Source organism: Rattus norvegicus, chromosome 1 (assembly GCF_021556685.1).
Source record: "Rattus norvegicus strain SHRSP/BbbUtx chromosome 1, alternate assembly SHRSP_T2T, whole genome shotgun sequence".
NCBI classification, from domain to species: domain Eukaryota; kingdom Metazoa; phylum Chordata; class Mammalia; order Rodentia; family Muridae; genus Rattus; species Rattus norvegicus.
Window position 1 is genome coordinate 34924878 of NC_141534.1, and position 9021 is coordinate 34933898.

The 9021-nt window shown below is 43.2% G+C and overlaps 1 pseudogene; it reads right to left on the bottom strand.

Annotated features, from left to right (window-relative positions):
* Positions 1–6057: 6057 nt before the first annotated feature.
* LOC108349442 (40S ribosomal protein S15a pseudogene) lies at positions 6058–6464 on the bottom strand (annotated as a pseudogene).
* Positions 6465–9021: the final 2557 nt, after the last annotated feature.

Consider the following 9021-nt stretch of genomic DNA (forward strand, 5'->3'; position numbering starts at 1 on the left):
ACCTACTGGCATTTACAATGTAGACTGCTGTGCAATCATAACCAGCAGATGCATCAAAACCCAGTTGGACAATGTAGTCCTGTGAGCCTGCAGGTGTTTAAAAGTGAGAAGGGCTGGGAGTGTACCTCCAGATGACATTGACAGAGGGACATTGTGTGGACTTCTTCTGGAAGATTGCTAAGCAGAGCCCCCCTTCACCCCCAAATCTACTAACATTGGTAAAGACCAAAAGAACAAAACACAATGAAAAAAACATTCTCAGAAATAAGTTTTTGGATGTTCAGATCATGAGAAACATCCTGGAAGTCCTAAAGCAAAACAGGGAAATGTCCACCTAGGAGTTGACTTGACCATGAACTGTAAAATTACTTCAGGAACTCATATTCACGTATTAAAAGCCCGACATCCAAGTCACAGAAGAACATGGAACTTATTTCCTCAGAGTCTGTCCCCTGAGGAGATAAGGATGGATCTGAACCAGCTCAAAGACACCTGAACTCTAAAGCCAGGAGACATCACAAAGACCAAAGTTCAAACCAAGTTGGAGATTGTGGAAACAAAGGAGCTGATTGAATAAGCTGTGATAGACCTAAGAGTAGAGGGGACACTTCACCAGAGGGCAGATGTCATCAAGCAGTCCCACTGGACTGTGAGAATACTGAAAGGTGCTTGAAGCTCCGACTAAAGAATCCCAGAAGGAAGCACCTGCAGCTTCTCAAACTCAGCAGGGCTTGTCATGACATGGAGCTGCCAAGTCAGACCAGAACACTGTACCAGATTCAACAACCATGCTCACCGAAGGCAATGTGGTTCAGTTCGATGCTTCGAAAGAAGGAAATGTATACATTTCCCTAATCATAACTGTGGCCTGACTCTCTTGGAATAGAGTTGAAGCATGTAGTTTTTCTATACCGCTTTGAGTTTCCAGACAGTTGCACGCACCCACCCAGGAGCTATCTTGGATCCACTAATATAACACACACACACACGCACGCACACACACGCACGCACACACACGCACGCACGCACGCACGCACGCACATGCATGCGCGCGCCAGATATTCTTTTTTTTTTTTTTTTGGTTCTTTTTTTCGGAGCTGGGGACTGAACCCAGGGCCTTGCGCTTCCTAGGCAAGCGCTCTACCACTGAGCTAAATCCCCAACCCCCAGATATTCTTAAAATGCCTTAGCTAACACAATGACTGGTCACTCCTAAACCTTCCCCTGCTACCCTAGGCCCAATCGGGGAAGTGACCATTGGCCACTTACCCAAAAACTCACATGACTGATTGGCCTTTGTTCCTGCCCCTATTGTATCCCTTTCTCTCTCTCAGTCCTGATTCTCCGAGTCCTACATGTACAGCTCTCAGTGTCCCGCCTCATGCTCAGCCATTGGCTGCTGGCATCTTCACTGATAGATCAAAAACCAACTGGGGGCAAGGACCTTCAGCATCAGTAAACACAGATTCCCAATTAAATCAAAGCATCAGAACCACTCCTTCACACATAAGAAACATAATGTGGGATTGTGGTTATGATGCCTGACAGGGCAATCTTGGCAAAAGTGGGTTAATAAATGAAGAGAATATAATATAACACCATGTCTAATGCCTATTCATAAAATCAGATGACCAGACTGAAATTACAGCTGTCAGTTGTCAACAGAATTATGGTTAATCCCTCTGTTTCCCGTGTTCAAGGAATTCATATTTTATTTCTGATTTTGTGTAACTTAGTGCAGTAACAAAAAAGGATATTTCTATATGCATAAGGCATTGCTTGGTTTTACTGTCATTTAACTTTACACAAGAAGAATGAAAATATGTTTTATATAAATACCACTGTACAATTTATAATTTATTTGTATTTTATATGTTAAAGACAGAATTATAATTAATTTGTATGTTCTCTTAAAAAAATCTTATGACACATAAGTTCTAAGCAAAGTGGTTGTGCATTTTAAACAATTTGTAGCCTAAGGAGAAGAGCTGGCAAGATAGAAACAAGGGCATCTGAATCAGAAAGAAACAACAGAGTTTCTCTTTACAGATGATATGTTTTCTTAAGTTTAAAAAAATCTTTTAAAACAACACACACACACACACACACACACACACACATGTGGTTAGAACTCTCAAAACAATTCAATTAACTTTCGGGGTACAATGAACACCATACAAAGTCAGTGGTGTTATGCACCAACGATGAGATTTCTGAGGACAGACAGATCCCTTCACACAAAGAAGTATATAAATGGCTAAAAGAATGTAAAGCTGGCCAGTGTCTCAGCAGACAAATGTAACTAACACCATGATAAGCTGTCAGCTCACGCTGGCTGGAAGAGCTCTCACACTACCAATGTTATGAAAGCAAAATATGGGTGAGGATGTAGAGAAATGAAGTGGTTGGAGCTTTGAAACCACAAGTGATAGTTTAAGAACACATTCTGAGAACTGAAGAAAGCTGAGAAGCTGTGTGGTGATGAGAGACCCCCCGGACAGAATGTTCCTGAGCTTTTGTGACCTACTCTTGTGCTGAAGAGTGGACATTGCAATGTGTGTTCACTGTTGATGTCATGCAGTGATACCAAACAGAACCATTCCTAGAGAGGACTCTGTAAGTCTTGGCTCCCTTTCAATGATGATGAAAGCTTTTGTTAAAGAAGACCCAGAAGAATGTGATCTGAGGGAAAACTTTGGAAAGTGTGGCAAGAATGAAACCATCCAAGTATGGAAGACAGGCAGAGTAGAAAGGATTTGGTAACCCTGGCATAGTTGAGTGAATTGCTCAGAAATACCACACCATTAGTGGGCAAGGTTATGAAGTGAAAGAGATGCTTGGCCCAGGGAATGACACTATTAGGATATGTGGCCTTGGAGGAAGTGTGTCACTGTGGGGGTGGGTTTTAAGACCCTCTCCCCAGTTGCCTAGAGACCAGTCTTCTAGCAGCCTCCAGATAAAGATGTAGAACTTCCAGCTCCTCCTGCACCATGCCTGCCTAGATGCTCCCACCTTGATGATACTGGACTGAACCTCTGAACCTGTAAGCCAGCCCCAATTAAATGGTGTCCTTATCTGAGTTGCCTTGGTCATGGTGTCTGTTTACAGCAATGGATACCCTAAGACAGGCCCTTTCTAAATAAGAAGTGCAGCCTGCTGGATCACAAAGAGCTCATGGAGGTGGATATGTCAACTTTAGGGGGAAACATTGGATTTGGTAAAGGTAGTTTCAGTCATGGTGGAATGGAAGGCTGTGGTATGGAGTTGGCAGCAGCTGAGGTAGCTACAGAAGTAGCGATGATGGAAATAATGGTAGAGGCAGTGGATATGGGCTAGAGAAATGGCTCCATGGGTAAGAGCTCCAACTGCTTTTCCAGAGATACTGAGTTCAATTCCCAGCAACCACATGGTGGCTCACAACCATCTGTAAAGAGATTTGATGCCCTTTTCTGGTGTGTCTGAGGACAGCTATGGTGTATTCATATAAAATAAAATAAGATAAACGTAATCTTCAGAGGCAGTGGATAATGGATTTAGAGCTGATGTTAGCAGCTATAACAGTGCCCCTGGCTTTAGTAACAGAAGAGGTTATGGTGGTGTTTGACCAAGATTTAGAAACCACAGTGGTGTGTGAGAAGGATATAATTGTTCAATAAAGGAGGACATTTGGAGACCGTTAATTATAGTGGTGGTGGGAACTATAATGACTTTGGGAAAATACAGGGGACAACAGCAATCTAATTTCAGACCCACGAGAGTGGTAGTGTTGGCAGAAGCAGCTCAGAGGGTCTCTATGGAGGTGGCTTTGGGTCTGGTGGTGGAAGTGGTGGATCAGGTAGGTCGCAGAAGGGTTAAGAAAGAGCAGAAGGGGGGGCTGGAGAGATGGCTCAGTGGTTAAGAGCCCCCGACTGCTCTTCCAGAGGTCATGAGTTCAATTCCCAGCAACCACATGGTGGCTCACAACCATCTGTAAAGAGATCCGATGCCCTCTTCTGGTGTGTCTGAAGACAGCTACAGTGTACTTACATATAATAAATAAATAAATCAAAAAAAAAAAAAAGAAAGAGCAGAAGGGGAAGAGGGGAGATCCTTGGGAAAGCTATTGAAGACAGCCAGCCTAAATGCATCAGAGAAACTGTAGACCGTTACTGCAGCTTAAACAGGAAACACTTCTTGTTCAGGACTGTCATGGGTGCCGTTTGTAAAAACGTGTAGCTACTGAGAAACACTATGTGGTATCCTTTAGATTCCTGAGGTCTTTTGTCTGTTGTGGCCTTTTCTTTCTGTTTTCATTACATCAGGGAAATTACCTTGTAAATGGTGGTAGTGGCACCAGGAATAAAAAAACGAGGAATCTTTATCTTAAAACAAAACAAAACAACTTAAGCTATGGTGTCTTGGTAAGGAAGCCTTTTTCTGATTACAGAACTAGATAACTCATCACCTGGAAACTCTTCTTAGAACATTACGCTTTGTTTTGGGTGATTCTGTTTTCATTTAAAATAAAGTTAACTTTTGTGCATGCTGAGAGGTCCAGATCCAGTTTCATAATTGCTCTGTGGACACTGGCAAACCATCTTTCCAACTCCCTTTGGCAAACTGTCTCGCCTCCTGTCCTTCCCCACAAGGCCACAGCTGTAGTGTGCAGGGTAGACTGTTCCTCTGCCTTGTTCTATGAGATTACACCAACACTGCATCTTATTATATAGTAAGACTGTCCGTGCGTGCGTGCGTGTGTGCGTGCGTGCGTGCGTGCGTGCGTGTGTGTTAGAAGTTGTCTAGCTATTCCTAGAATTGTCTCTTTTTTATGTATTATAATCCAGGCACCAAGCTCATAAAATCACTGCAACTCTGTTGTGCCACTTTTTCATGCTTTGGGGCTTTCTTAAAATCTCCTTATGTGTATAGGTTTTGTATCTATGGGTTTCAAAAAATGATCTTTTCGATATATTCTAAGATCATTTAAATGGGATTTTTTTATATTATCATTTTTGTCATTTAACTTTATATTTAACTTTATATACAACATCTTACTAAACATGTTTCTAAAATTTATATAAGTTAATGTTATCATTATCATTACATACAAGTGAATTCTCTTTTAAATTACATTCTACTAATTTCTCTTTAAAATTTTTTAAAAGAATTTCATACATGAGTACTGTATTTACATCATTTTATTGCCTTCTCTCCCTCTAAAGCCTTCTGCATCTTTCAAATCCAGAATCTCTTCTTTATTATTGAGAGAGAGAGAGAGAGAGAGAGAGAGAGAGAGAGAGCCCACAACCTACTGATCCATTTAGTGCTGTTCCTATGTGTGTGACCTCTTTAGGGTTGACCACTTGGAATTTAATAACCTATTGGAAGCTCGTTCCTGAAACAGACGGACGCTCCTGCTCAGCAGTCATTAATTGGTCTTCTTCTAGGGGTGGAGATCTTGTGAGGTTTCCCTCACCCACATTGGCATGTCAACTTACACTGTCTCATTTACTCGTGCCTGTTGATCATATTTTACGGGTACATCTTCGTTGTCATGTATAGGAGACACTATCTCATAGCAGACATCCTGGTCCTCCAGCTCTTACACTCTCTGCCCGCTCTTTTTCAACGTTTCTGAGCCATAGGGATAGGGATTGCATTGTATGTATATCAGTTGGGGGTGATTACCTCACATTCAGTGTTCTCTGCTTTCTGACTGGTTGTGGATTTTGGTGATGGTCTCTGCTGCAAAAAGAAGCTTCTTTGGGGAGGTGTGAGAGCTACATTTATCTGTGGGTATGCAGATAAACATTTAGAATGCAGTTAGAGATTATCCTGGTTTGGGAAAATGGCAAGAATAAAATGGGTCATCTTACCTTGTTGCCTATTTTAAAGCAAATGCTTCAAACATTTCCTGACTAGAAATGCCTTACTGGTATGCTGGCACACAGTCTTACCTGTTACCCAGATGTGTTACCCAACTTTTATTCACTGTAACAAAATGCTCAAGGTAGCTAGCTCCCCCCACCCCCACTTCTGGTAGTCCATTGAGGCTTTCTGTGTATGTGTCTTACATCTCTAGAAAAAGAACCCCAGGATTTTCCCTCCTGTGTGCTTTTGTCTTGCTTCTTCATGGTCCATGATGCCATGAAGCTGAGACCGCCAGAACTGAGGTTGCCAGTGCAATGAACCAAGCTGGCAGGGTGGCAGCAAGTTGCCCTGCTATCTTTTTAGATCTTTGAGCTGCACATCAACTATAGGGCTGATGGCTCCCCATTTACTCAGCCTTCCTGTGAGGTGTACAATTTTCCCAGCTCTGTGATCATCCATAATTTCAAACTCACCCATGAAACTGTTCTTCATCACCACAGTTAGGAACCGAATGATGACTTTGGCAATGGCCTGATGAGGACCTGGCATTTACCTCTCTTCTCAGCATTGCTGGTCTTCTTGACAGCATCTTCCAGGACATTCATGTGCACCATGGTGGCGGTGTGCAAAGATGGTGGAAAGAGGGAAAGTAGCTTTCTAAACTTTTCCAGATGTTTATGTCTGTGCTCTAGTCCACCCTCTGCTTTTAGAGCTCACGGGAGGCAGCTCATGGTGGCAGGCAAAAAGGGAGAGAAGGGGCTGAGTATGTCCCAGTGATCTCATTTCCTTTCACCCGGCTCAACCTCCTCAACGTGCCAAACACAAAAATTTGAGCCTCCATAAAGCTATTTGTCTAGAGGTTAAACATTCTTAGAAAAAGTTCGCTGCATCTTAAATCTTTATTGTAAACATCTCTTAATGCGGTTTTTTTTTAAACTGTCTGCTTGGGGCTGTGTGGCTCCTTGGTTGGCAACTATGAACCCTTCCTGCTCGGCTGGCCACAGCAGCAGTTGCCAGAGATGAAACTTTGTAACTACCTCGGGACAGTTTCCAGGGATGAAACTTTGTAATTACCTCAGAGCAGATAAGAGACAAAAGCTGATGAAGCTGCTGTCATTGTCTGTGGTTCTTGAGTCCACCAAGACCGTGACCAACATCCTGCCACTCTGGAGGATTCGCAGAGGATGCTGTCTCAGCATCAGCACCACCGTTCTCAGAGTTGTCAGTCAAGCAGCCACTCCGTCAGCTGTCCTACAAGCTGCCATCAGGACAGTGCAGCTGCAGACTGTTTAACAACAACAAAAGGCAAACCTCTAGGCTGCCCAAGAAGATTTAAAAACAGCTACTCCCCAAGGAGACTTCTTCCTGGTGGTGGAAATCACCAACTGACAGGACCACCTTCCTAACCAGGCTTTGTCTCAAGGAGGTTCTGCTTTGGCCATGACCAGTTCAGATGACCCTAGACCCACCCACTCCAGGAAACCCCACTCGAAATCACTGCTGATCACAGTGGACAGTCTTCAACATTATTGAGGAGGAAAACTTCTCCCACACACAACAGCTGAGGTACATGGGTCACTAGCAGGGACACTCTGTTCTTCCAAGCAGTAGTTGCTCATGATACAGCTTAAGCTCCAACAAAGCCTCCTCCAAGCGGTTTATGTACTGGCTCCTGAGCTTTTGTCACGAGCAGAGTGTGGTGTGCTCACTGCAGAAAGAACTGGGCTCCCAGCATAGCCAGCCTTCTCAGAGCCCAGGAGATAGAAGATGTATAGCAGAGAGCATCCAGGTGTAGGAACGGTAGAGAGGGGAGTCCATGAAAGACAGTAGACCGAAAAAGATGACAAGAGACAGTGGCAAGCACAGTACAGAAGGTGGAGTGCCACAAAGAGCCAAAGATGCAAATAAACACCGGAAATTGTGGAGAGCTGGGGGCATGGAAGTGCCTTGGATGCTGTAGGAGTTCTGGAAAGCCAAGATGAATTAATGGATTCCGCTTGGGGGTTAGGGTCCCACAGTCAGAACTATAACATCGGTTGCTAAGTTTTCAATGTCTTAAGCCCTACCTGTAGTACTAGCTGCTGGAAGGTGGGCCACTAGATAAAAAAAAACATAATGTCTTGGGGTACGGCTTTTTTTAATGCTTGTAAGGGTAAGGATGTTGCTTAGGAAGAAAGCTCTTACCTAGAGTTCATGAAGTCCTGGATCTGTCCTCAGCATCACGGGAGAACAATGAAGAACCAAGCAAGCACGCTGGTGAGGGAATTACCCAGGCCGGTGAGTCTAATATCAGCTTTTAGCTCAACCACTGTTGTTATTCAAAGCGTCCTGAGTGGGTGAATGATGCACCCTGGACTCACAACACTGCCTCATAAGAAGCCAATTTTTCTCTCCAATAATCCAGTTATTTCCATACAGAAATCCTCCTGACTGTCATGTTATGATAAACAAGTGCAGTTGATTGACAGCATCTGCTCACTGCTCGACCTCTTATAAGAACATAACAGGCCTGATGGGATTGATGGAGTAAGGTTGTCAACTTGGCACGCCTCTTTTCTAGTTAGTGAACAGTGTGTGAAGACCTACATGGTAGCAGTGATGCTGACTCCAGCAGCACCACGCACAAGCCACGACTTACTAGAATGAAGCAAGGCTCATTTTGATAATGAAGGTCATCTAGTACAAGAAGCAAAATGACACAGAGATGTAAATGACCCAATGTCCTTGCAGATTCCAGAACTACAGGTGCTGATGGTGGCATTTTGTAACATTTTTACACAGGAAGAAAAGTTGAATGGACAGGCGACAAATAACTATGTTAATTGCTTTTGTGCTGAGAAGAATTGTTAGAGGGTAGCAAGAGTCAGACAGGAGAAATAGATTGTACTGATTTGTTGCAAGACGTGACAGCACTAGTTAATAACAATCCACTGTGCATTTCAAGTTCGCCAGAGACTTCAAAGGTTCTCATCAGGAAGGAACAATAAGCACTGAGGTTGCAGATGGTTTAATTATTATCATTTCAGCATTCCACAGTGTACAGAGGTGTCCTGACTACACATGGTACCGTACAGATACATACAATTATTAGTCAAATAAAGGAAAACAAGTTCTATTTTTACTTGCTTTTAAAGTTTTAATGCATTGGTATTTCTCATATGATAAGGAAAA